This window comes from Triticum aestivum, chromosome 3A, assembly GCF_018294505.1.
Source record: "Triticum aestivum cultivar Chinese Spring chromosome 3A, IWGSC CS RefSeq v2.1, whole genome shotgun sequence".
Taxonomy (NCBI): Eukaryota; Viridiplantae; Streptophyta; class Magnoliopsida; order Poales; family Poaceae; genus Triticum; species Triticum aestivum.
In genome coordinates, this window is record NC_057800.1 from 738230937 (window position 1) to 738243168 (window position 12232).

Consider the following 12232-nt stretch of genomic DNA (forward strand, 5'->3'; position numbering starts at 1 on the left):
ATTAGAGGCCCAAATAAATGTTCACTTTGTCCGCAATATTCTTAGAGGACCTTGAAAATTTATTTCAGGATTTTTGGACTTTGTTTAGTATTTCTTTTATTTGTTTTTCCACGTCAGGATTTCTTTAAAAAAAGTCACCGACCTAACGGGCCGTGTTCGTCCAAGACACAGCGCCCGGAGGCCTTTATAAGCCGCCCGAGCCGGCCGCACCGAGGCCCAAGCCGCGCCCGCCCGTCTAACCCTAGCGTCGCCGCCGCCTCGATCCTAGAGCCATGCCGCCACCGCCGTCCGCCGCCGCCGACTCCGCCACCGAGGTAGCCGCCACCGCCGTCCAGTTTTTCTTGGGAAAAACCGCCGGTTTTTTCGGTTTTTTCGAAACCCTAGATCTCGGTTTTTTTATTTAGATCAGTTTTGTTCGGTTTTTCGTTGGTTTAGTTAAATAGCGGACGTCCGCCCGTACATTCGTTTTAACGAACGTTGTTCGTCAGTTAGCTACAGACAGCGAATGTTCGTTCGTTAGCCTATTTGTCTCGTTTTTTTCTAGGGCTTTTCCGCGATTATTTTCGATCGTGATTTCTACCCTAACCTTCGTTTTAGTTTATCTTTTCGCTCGTTTATCCAAATCAGGTGAAACAAGCGCCTAGATCTTCGTCTCGAAGCCCTCTTTCTGTTTAACCAACTTGAACAAGATTTTGGTATTGTAAAATTTGACTTTATTCCAGATCAGTAATCGGATCTTGTTGCTTTTGTAGTTTGAGTTTCGTTGCTCCGTTTGATTTGATTCTTTTTGCAAATCGGAGTTCTTCAGTTGAACTTTCTGGTTACATCTTCTTATTCAAAGTTTTCCCTTTGCATCTTTGCTTGATTGTTTATATATGCTATTGTTTGTTTGCGATAGAATTCCCAAAGTGCGAAGCGTGCTACTACGAGTCTTTAGGATTTGCAGATCGTCAGCAAGGCAAGTAACACATTGATCATACTCATTCATACCCAGTTGTATGCATTAGTTTAAGTCCTAAAACATTGCATGAGTAGCATCTCTTGACATGTGGGTTCTGGGAAGTAGATGATGAGGTAGAACCTATTGCCATGTTTATTATCAAACCCTTGGGAGTTACTTCTACGTTATGCTTATATTGCCATGCTATGCTCATGGATGTGGTTTGGGTTTGAGAGTATCCATGACAGACATGAGTTGTTAATTAATGGTTCATCTTAAGGTGGCAACTATAATACACATCTGGGTGGATTGCTTTTGGGCACCTGGGTTATACCCGTGTTGTCCTAGGAGATCCCGGGGTTATATCGTGTGATCCTCCTATGGTCCGCCACCCAGGCTCAAAGGGATCATAAGATTATTCATGCTTGAAACTTCCGTGTGCAGCCACAAGCTATTATGGGCTCTAGCATAGTTGAGTAAGTTGCGTGACCTCTTCCAGTGGTAGACTAGCAGATGTAGGGGATGTAGGTTGGTACGGTCTACCCGGGGTTAGAGTTAATGCTTCTGAAAGACTGTGTCTCGGTCATCCGTTTCTCAAACACCATGTAGTGCGAGAAATCCAACGGAGGAGAGCGAGTCTTGTTGGGAAAAGTGAGCAAACCTCTACAAAGTGTACAAACTAATCATGGTTAGCCGTGTCCCCGGGGCTGGATTAGCAGATAGGGAGTCGAGAAGATAATCATCCGGCTATTTACGAAATAAGAGGGGTCTACGTGTAAAGTATAGTTAAGTCGTTGTCTAGAACTCCCACCTTTGACCCGTTCGCTGTTGATCTAACGGCTCAGGAAGCAAGTTTCCAGATTTTCACTGAATTCCTATTTTAAGTGGATACTTCGCCCTTAAGTAATTTGATTAATTGAACTTTAATTTATCATGAACTTAGTACCTGATAGTATTTTGCATGTCTATGTTGTTGTAGATAGATGGCCCGTGTTGTCGTTCTGTTGAATTTTAGTGCGTTCCTAGATAAACCTAAGTTGAAAGATGATGGTAGCAACACCACGGACTAGGTCCGTAACTTGAGGATTATCCTCATTGATGTACAGAAGAATTACGTCCTGGAAGCACCGCTAGGTGACAAACCCGCGCAGGAGCAACGCAAGATGTTGTGAACACCTAGCAGAGCAAAGCTGATGACTACTCGATAGTTCAGTGTGCCAAGCTTTACGTCTTAAAACCGGGACTTCAACGACGTTTTGAACGTCATGGAGCATATAAGATGTTCCAGGAGTTGAAGTTAATATTTCAAGCAAATGCCCGGATTGAGAGATATGAAGTCTCCAATAAGTTCTACAGCTGCAAGATGGAGGAGAATAGATCTACAAGTGAACATATACTCAGAATATCTGGGTACCTGATACGTCTCCGTCGTGTCAACTTTTCCAAACACTTTTGCCTTGTTTTGGACTCTAACTTGTATGATTTGAATGGAACTAACCCGGACTGACGCTGTTTTCAGCAGAATTCCCATGGTGTTGTTTTATGTGCAAAAAACAAATATTCTCGGAATGACCTGAAACTCCACGGAACATCTTAGAAAAAATAATAAAAAATCCTCGCCAAAGATGAAGACCAGGGGGCCCACACCCTTCTCACGAGGGTGGGGGGCGCGCCCCCGCCTCTTGGGCTCCCTGGATGCCCTCCGACGCCAACTCCAACTCTATATATTTTCTTTCGGAGAGAAAAAAATCAGGGAGAAGAAATCATCGCGTTTTATGATACGAAGCCGCCGCCAAGCCCTAAACCTCTCGGGAGGGCTGATCTGGAGTCCGTTTGGGACTCCAGAGAGGGGAATTCATCGCCGTCGTCATCATCAACCATCCTCCATCACCAATTTCATGATGCTCACCGCTGTGCGTGAGTAATTCCATCGTAGACTTACTGGACGGTGATGGGTTGGATGAGATTTATCATGTAATCGAATTAGTTTTGTTAGGGTTTGATCCCTGGTATCCACTATGTTCTGAGATTGATCTTGCTATGACTTTGCTATGCTTAATGCTTGTCACTAGGGCCCAAGTGCCATGATTTCAGATCTGAACCTATTATGTTTTCATGCATATATGTGAGTTCTTGATCCGATCTTGCAAGTCTATAGTCACCTGCTATGTGTTATGATCCGGCAACCCCGAAGTGACAATAATCAGGACCACTCCCGGTGATGACCATAGTTTGAGGAGTTCATGTATTCACTATGTGCTAATGCTTTGTTCCGGTTCTCTATTAAAAGGAGGCCTTAATACTTAGTTTCCAATAGGACCCCGCTGCCACGGGAGGGTAGACAAAAGATGTCATGCAAGTTCTTTTCCATAAGCATGCATGACTATATACGGAATACATGCCTACATTATATTGATGAATTGGAGCTAGTTCTATGTCACCCTATGTTATGACTGTTACATGATGAACCGCATCCGGCATAATTATTCATCACTGACCCGGTGCCTACGAGTTTCCCATATACTGGTTTACGCTTATTTACTTTTCCGTTGCTACTGTTACAATCACTACAAAATACCAACAACATTACTTTTGTTGTCTTTACTTTTGTTGCCTCTACCACCACTATCATATTACTTTGCTACTAAACACTTCACTGCAGATACTAAGTTTCCAATTGACAACTCAGCTGCTAATACTTGAGAATATTCTTTGGCTCCCCTTGTGTCAAATCAATAAATTTTGGTTGAATACTCTACCCTCGAAAGCTGTTGCGATCCCCTATACTTGTGGGTTATCAAGACTAATTTCTGGCGCTGTTTCCGGGGAGCATAGCTCTATTATTTGAGTCACTTGGGATTTATATCTGCTGGACACTATGAAGAACTTGAGAGATCCAAAAACCAAGATCTATCCCTCAACTACGAGGGGAGGTAAGCAACTGCCATCTAGCTTTGCACTTGATTCACCTTCTGTTATGAGTAAGTTTGCGACACCTACACCTGCTTCTGCTATTCGTTCTAATATATCGCATGTTATTGATGATGCCACTTCTGCTATGCATGATTCTTATGATGAAACTGCTTCTATGCCTGATACTACTGTGCCCCTTGGTGAATTTCTTGATGAAAAAATTGATAGGGCTAGAGAAAAAGAAATTATTGAATTTGAATATGATGATGATAGTGATGATGAAAATATGCATGTTATTCCTGAGGGCTGTCTTTTTGATATGGAATCTTCTGCCTCTATTTTAGCTTGCAAATATAGATATGAGCTTAAGACATTATTAATTAAATTGAACAAAGAATCACTTAGAGATAAAATGAAACCCGACCCTTATTTTGCTACTTCACCTATTTGTGTTCCTGATAAGGATTATGAATTCTCTGTTGATCCTATTATAATTACTTTGGTTGAATCTGATCCGTTTTATGGCTATGAATCTGAAACTGTTGTGGCACATCTTACTAAGTTAAATGATATAGCTGCCCTGTTCACTAATGATGAGAGATCACGTTACTTTTATATACTCAAAATATTTCCGTTCTCATTAAAGGGTGATGCTAAGACATGGTTTAATTCTCTTGATCCTGGTTGTGTGCGTAGTCCCCAAGATATGATTTATTACTTCTCAGCTAAATATTTCCCTGCTCATAAGAAACAAGCTGCTTTGAGGGAAATATACAACTTCGTGCAAATTAAAGAAGAGAGTCTCCCACAAGCTTGGGGGAGGCTTCTCAAGTTACTTAATGATTTGCCTGATCATCCTCTTAAGAAACCCAAAATACTTGATATCTTTTATAATGGACTAACCGATGCTTCCAGAGATTACCTGGATAGTTGTGCTGGTTCTCTTTTCAGGGAAAGAACATCGGATGAAGCTGAAATTCTATTGAATAATATGTTGACAAATGAAAATAATTGGGCACCTACTGAGCCAGCTCCTGAGCCAGCTCCTGCTCCAATTACTGAGCCTATTCCTAAACCAACTCCGAAGAAGAGAGGTGTTCTATTTCTCAGTCCCGAAGATATGCAAGAGGCAAAGAAATCTATGAAAGAAAAAGGTATTAAAGCTGAAGATGTTAAGAATTTACCTCCTATTAAAGAAATACATGGTCTTAATATACCGCCTGTTGAAGAAACATATGCTCTCAATTCTTTATTTACTGAAGAACCTCCTAATCCCGATATCCCGACATAGGTAGTAAAGGTAAATTCTCTCTATAGATATGATAAAGCTGAAGTTCCTCCTACTAAAATTGCTAGTCAGTGATTGGACGAGTTTGATAACTTTATGTTTAAGCAAGACGACTTCAATGCTTATTTTGGTAGACAATTAAAAGAAAATGCATATATGATTAGACGCTTGGGTGATTATATGGCTAACATTAAAGGAGAACTTAAACTTGTTAGCAAACATGCTTCTATGGTTACCACTCAAGTAGAACATAAGTACTTAAGGCTCAAAAAGAAGTGCTTGATGAAATGAATAGTAAGAAAAATGATTATGTTGTTATAGTGGCTACTAGAACTGGTAGAATGACTCAGGAACCTTTGTATCCTGAAGGCCACCCTTAGAGAATCGAGCAAGATTCTCAAAGAAATAATATTGATGTTCCTAGTTCTTCTAAAAAGAAGAAGAAGAAAAATGATAGAACTGTGCAAACTTCTAGTGAACCTATTGCGTGAACCACCTAATAATCCAAATGATATCTCCATGCCTGATGCTGAAACACAATCTGGTAATGAACATGAACCTAATGAAAATATTAATAATGATGTTCATGATGATGCTCAACCTAGTAATGATAATGATGTAGAAATTGAACCTGATGTTGATCTTGATAACCCACAATCAAAGAATCAACGTTATGATAAAAGAGACTTTGTTGCTAGGAAACATGGTAAAGAAAGGGAACCTTGGGTTCAGAAACCCATGCCTTTTCCTCCGAAACCATCCAAGAAAAAGATGATGAGGATTTTGAGCGATTTGCTGAAATGATTAGGCCTATCTTTTTGCGTATGAGATTAACTGATGTGCTCAAAACAAATCCTTATGCTAAATATATGAAGGATATCATTACTAATAAAAGAAAGATACAGGAAGCTGAGATTTCCACCATGCTTTCTAATTATACTTTTAAGGGTGGAATACCGGAGAAACTTGGAGACCCCGGAGTACCTACTATACCTTGCTCCAATAAAAGAAATTATATTAAAACTGCTTTATGTGATCTTGGAGCCGGTGTTAGTGTTATGCCTCTCTCTTTATATCGTAGACTTGACTTGAATAAGTTAACACCTACTAAAATATCTTTGCAAATGGCTGATAAATCATCTGCTATAGCTGTCGGTATTTGTGAGGATGTGCCTGTTGTGGTTGCAAACATTACTATTTTAACGGACTTTGTTATACTTGATATTCCCGAGGATGATAGTATGTCTATTATTTTTGGAAGACCCTTTCTTAATACTGCAGGGGCTGTTATTGATTGCAACAAAGGCAATGTCACTTTTCATGTTAATGGTAATGAGCATACGTTACACTTTCCGAGGAAACAACCTCAAGTTCATAGTATCAACTCTATTGGAAAAATTCCATCGATTATATTTGGAGGTTTTGAATTTCCTCTACCAACTGTCAAGAAGAAATATTATATTCTTATTATTGGGGATGTGCATATCCCCATTGAGGTAACTTAGTGTTATTCGAAATTTCTCAGGTTTCATGATTATCGGAATGAGTTTGTTAACAAGACTTGATCAACCTTGTTAGTGGATTCTTTTTTATGAGCATGAGATGGATGAAACTAGAAGCACCACCTTCTGTACCTTCTCTATATTTTCTGTTAATTAGTAGAAATAAAGTAAAAATAGTATTTTTCTGTCTATTTCCTGGCTTATCCGTGCAATATAAAAATATCCCGAAAATAAAAGTCCTCAGAATGCCATGCCAATTTAATATGATTTTTTTGGGAATATTTGAGGATTTAGTGTGCAAAAATTACCGTGGGAGGAGCTGCCACCTGGCCACGAGGGTGGTGGGCACGCCCCCTGTTGGAAATATGCCCTAGAGGCAATAATAAATTAGTTATTATTATATTTCCTTGTTCATGATAATCCTTTATTATCCATGCTATAATTGTATTGATAGGAAACTCAGATACATGTGTGGATACATAGACAACACCATGTCCCTAGTAAGCCTCTAGTTGACTAGCTCGTTGATCAATAGATGGTTACGGTTTCCTGACCATGGACATTGGATGTCGTTGATAACGGGATCACATCATTAGGAGAATGATGTGATGGACAAGACCCAATCCTAAGCATAGCACAAAGATCGTGTAGTTCGTTCGCTAAAGCTTTTCTAATGTCAAGTATCATTTCCTTAGACCATGAGATTGTCCAACTCCCGGATACCGTAGGAGTGCTTTGGGTGTGCCAAACTTCACAATGTAACTGGGTGACTATAAAGGTGCACTACGGGTATCTCCAAAAGTGTCTGTTGGGTTGGCACGAATCGAGAATGGGATTTGTCACTCCGTGTGACGGAGAGGTATCTCTGGGCCCACTTGGTAGGACATCATCATAATGTGCACAATGTGATCAAGGAGTTGATCACAGGATGATGTGTTACGGAACGAGTAAAGAGACTTGCCGGTAACGAGATTGAACAAGGTATCGGGATACCGACGATCGAATCTCGGGCAAGTATCGTACCGATAGACAAAGGGAATTGTATACGGGATTAATTAAGTCCTTGACATCGTGGTTCATCTGATGAGATCATCGTGGAACATGTGGGAGCCAACATGGGTATCCAGATCCTGTTGTTGGTTATTGGCCGGAGAGTCGTCTCGGTCATGTCTGCATGTCTCCCGAACCCGTAGGGTCTACACACTTAAGGTTCGATGACGCTAGGGTTATAGAGATATTAGTATGCGGTAACCTGAAAGTTGTTCGGAGTCCCGGATGAGATCCCGGATGTCACGAGGAGTTCCGGAATGGTCCGGAAAGAATTATATATAGGAAGTGCTGTTTCGGCCATCGGGACAAGTTTCGGGGTCACCGGTATTGTACCGGGACCACCGGAAGGGTCCCGGGGGTCCACCGGGTGGGGCCACCTGCCCCGGGGGGCCACATGAGCTGTAGGGTGTGCGCCTTGGCCTATATGGGCCAAGGGCACCAGCCCCTAGAGGCCCATGCGCCAAAGGGACAAGAGGAGGGGAGAGTCCTAAAAGGGGAAGGCACCTCCGAGGTGCCTTGGGGAGGATGGAATCCTCCCCCCCTTGGCCGCACCCTTCCTTGGAGGAAGGGGCAAGGCTGCACCCTCCCCCTCTCCCTTGGCCCTATATATAGTGGGGGGAAGGGAGGGCAACCATACCTAAGGCCTGGCGCCTCCCTCTCCCTCCCGTGACACATCTCCCTCCTCCCGCAGCGCTTGGCGAAGCCCTGTTGGAATCCCGCTACTTCCACCACTCCGTCGTGCTGCTGGATCTCCATCAACCTCTCCTTCCCCCTTGCTGGATCAAGAAGGAGGAGAAGTTGCTGCTCCGTACGTGTGTTGAACACGGAGGTGCCGTCCGTTCGGCGCTAGGATCATCGGTGATTTGGATCATGACGAGTACGACTCCATCAACCCCGTTCTCTTGAACTCTTCCGCGCGCGATCTACAAGGGTATGTAGATCCACTCCTCCCTCGTTGCTAGATGACTCCATAGATAGATCTTGGTGACACGTAGGAAATTTTTTGAATTATTGCTGCGTTCCCCAACACCGCCCCTCCTAGGGTGCGCCCCCTGCCTCTTGGGCCCACGGTGGCCCTCCTCCACTTATCCCAGCACCCATCTTCTTCCTCTATCTCACACAAACCCAAAAACCCAACTCAAGCACGAGTTCCAGCGACTTTTTCTGTGATTTTCGATCTCCTTGCTCAAAGCACCTCTCGCAAAACTGCTTGGGGAGATTGTTCCTTGGTATGTGACTCCTCCATTGGTCCAATTAGTTTTTGTTCTAGTGCTTTATTCTTTGCAAATTTTTGCTGCATAGGTGACCATGTTCTTGAGCTTGCATGTCAAATTTATATGGTTCTAAGTAGTTCTAATGCTTGATATAGGCTCTAGGCACTTGTAGGAGTAGTTGCTACCAATATTATTGAGTTTGGTTTACTTTTATTTTGAAGTTACTAAAAATTTCAGAATTTTTCAGAGAAAAACAATATGCTTAGAAAGATGTTCCAAGGTGGTTCTTCTAAGAAGCAAGGACCCAGGATTGCTATGCACGATGCTGACCAGGATCCACCAAGAGACGCTCCAGTACGGCCTTGCGAATGGCCATCAGAAAACTTTATGGACCGTGCGGGAATTAAAGAAGAATTCAAAGCATATTTGCGCAATGCCGGTCTTGAGGATTTTCAGGCTAACAAATGCCCCCAGTATCATGATCTCACAAGTTCATTTGTGAGGAGGTTTGAGTATTCATCTTCGCGTAATTCTCCTTAAGTCATGTTTGAGCTCTATGACAAATCTTATACCATGGACTTAGAGGATTTCACTCTTGCATGCAAACTTCCATCATGGGGCAGTATCAGGGATCCCCCTAAATCTGAATTTAGAAACTTTCTTGCTAGTATAACTGTAGGGGAATCTAGAGATATAACGCAGGATACCTTAGGAGCATTCACTTTCCTGCTATACATTATCTTGCTCTCTTCATCGGTAGATGCATAAATGCTAAGGATGAAGCATGTCACATGTGTGTCCCTGATCTTAGCATTCTTAGGAGTGCTGTGTTAGGAGACCAATCTTATCATATGGGAGCCATTGTAGCTCGTAGGTTGTATCATAATAGACATAATGGAGATTTCTTTGGAGGAATTTATGCACCCGGCTTACCTCATTTTCTTGAAATAGACATTCGTGAGGGTGATACGGAGTTGCCTCCTGCATATTTAGATTATGAATCTATGGCTTCGCACCAGTTTGTCGAGAGGCCTGAATCACCTCTCTTATATCGTTTAATTTTTGATAAATGACGTGTTTTCCATATTATTCTCCCTGCCCCTGCCTTCTTTGATTCACAGAAAAAAAAGAAGATATGTTATTACCAGAGAGGAGGCAGAAGAGTATGAGAGGAGAGCGGAGGCAGCTCGACTCCACGCTGCAGCACAGTAGGCAATAACCGTTGCACAACAGTATGATCCAAACTATTCTTCCTCATCACAGTACGACCCCAGCTACACTTAGGGGTATCCGCCAGGTTATCCCTGACAATAAACCAACTTAGGCCAAAAGCCTAAGCTTGGGGGAGTATGTATTTCTCACCGACATTACATTTATGTTCACACACACTCATTACTAGATGTCGGTGCTCATACTTTTTCACTGTAATATCCATGCTAGTTTATGTTCTTTTTCCTGCTTTCTTCTTGTGTGTTCGCTAAACCTTAAGAAAAAAACAAAAATAAATTAGTAGTAGTTTATTTTTCTACTGTAGTAGTAATAATTAAAAAGAAAACAAAAAATATTTCCCGTTCTTTTTTTGCTTGTTGGGAGCTTTCCCGTGTAAATAGTTTTATTTATTTTCTTTTATTTGAGGGTCAGTAGGAGAAGACCATAATTAAATTGTTGAAATGGCTCTTATATGCATTATTGTTGATTGAACCCATAGCCCATATTTGAAAGTGCAACTATCCCTAGGTGGTTTTGGTAATTCATAACAACATATAGCTCATTGAGCTAATGCTATTCCAAGATGATTATTTCAGGAAAGCTCAATGATTGGCATGGCATGGATGTGAAAGTGGAACCCTCAAAATGCTAAGGACAAAGGATTGGCTCAGGCTCAAAAGCTCAAGACTCTTCATTTTATATTTTAGTGATCCAAGATCACATTGAGTCTTTAGGAAAAGCCAATACTATCAAGGAGGGATGAGGTGTTGCTTAATGAGCCTCTTGCTTCATGTGCTTAGTGATATGCTCCAAAACCCTCAACTACTTTCCCATATCCACATATGACCTAAACCCTAAGCCAAACTCGGTCCTACCGATTCTTCCTATCCGGCGCCACCGAGTTTCACTTATCATTAGCCACTGCCAAACCCTAGCAATTCGGTTCTACCGATAAGGATCTCGGTCTCACCGAGATGGGGTTGCAAACTCTCTGTTTCCCTTTCATAACTTTTCGGTCTCACCGAAAGAGCGAATCGGTCCCACCGAGATTGCAATGTAAACTCAGTGTTTCCCCTTTGTAACTTTTCGGTCTCACCGAGTTCCACTCGGTCTCACCGAAAGAGCAAATCGGTCCCATCGAGTTTGCCTGACCAACTCTCTGGTTAGCTAATTACCAAATTCGGTCTCACCGAGTTTGTGTAATCGGTCTCACCGAGATTACGTTATGCCCAAACCCTTACCATATCGGTCCTACCGAGTTGTATGTCAGTCCCACCGAAAATCTCTAATGGTCACTAGGTTTACATTTTCGGTCCGACCGAGTTTGTTGATTCGGTCCCACCGAGATTGGAAAAATGTGTAACGGTTGGATTTTGTGTGGAGGCTATATATACCCCTCCACCTCCTCTTCATTCATGGAGAGAGCCATCAGAACACATACACCATTCCAACTCATATGTTTTGAGAGAGAACCACCTACTCATGTGTTGAGACCAAGATATTCCATTCCTACCATATGAATCTTGATCTCTAGCCTTCCCAAGTTGCTTTCCACTCAAATCTTCTTTCCACCAAATCCAAATCCTATGAGAGAGAGTTGAGTGTTGGGGAGACTATCATTTGAAGCACAAGAGCAAGGAGTTCATTACCTACACACCATTTGTTACTTCTTGAAGAGTGGTGTCTCCTAGATTGGCTAGGTGTCACTTGGGAGCCTCCGACAAGATTGTGGAGTTGAACCAAGGAGTTTGTAAGGGCAAGGAGATCGCCTACTTCGTGAAGATCTACCGCTAGTGAGGCAAGTCCTGTGTGGGCGATGGCCATGGTGGGATAGACAAGGTTGCTTCTTCGTGGACCCTTTGTGGGTGGTTGCTTCTTCGTGGACCCTTCATGGGTGGAGCCCTGTGTGGACTCGCGCAACCGTTACCCTTGGGTGGAGCCCTGTGTGGACTCGCGCAACCGTTACCCTTCGTGGGTTAAAGTCTCCATCAATGTGGATGTAGGATAGCACCACCTATCCGAACCACGGGAAAAACATCTGTGTCTCCAATTGCGTTTGAATTCTCCAAACCCTTCCCTTTACATTCTTGCAAGTTGCATGCTTTACTTTCCGCTG

The 12232-nt window shown here is 42.5% G+C and overlaps 1 pseudogene; it reads left to right on the forward strand.

The window, feature by feature from the left end:
* The first annotated feature begins 272 nt into the window (after positions 1 to 272).
* LOC123057336 (probable protein phosphatase 2C 69) overlaps positions 273 to 12232 on the forward strand; it is a 29404-nt pseudogene continuing 17444 nt past the window's right edge.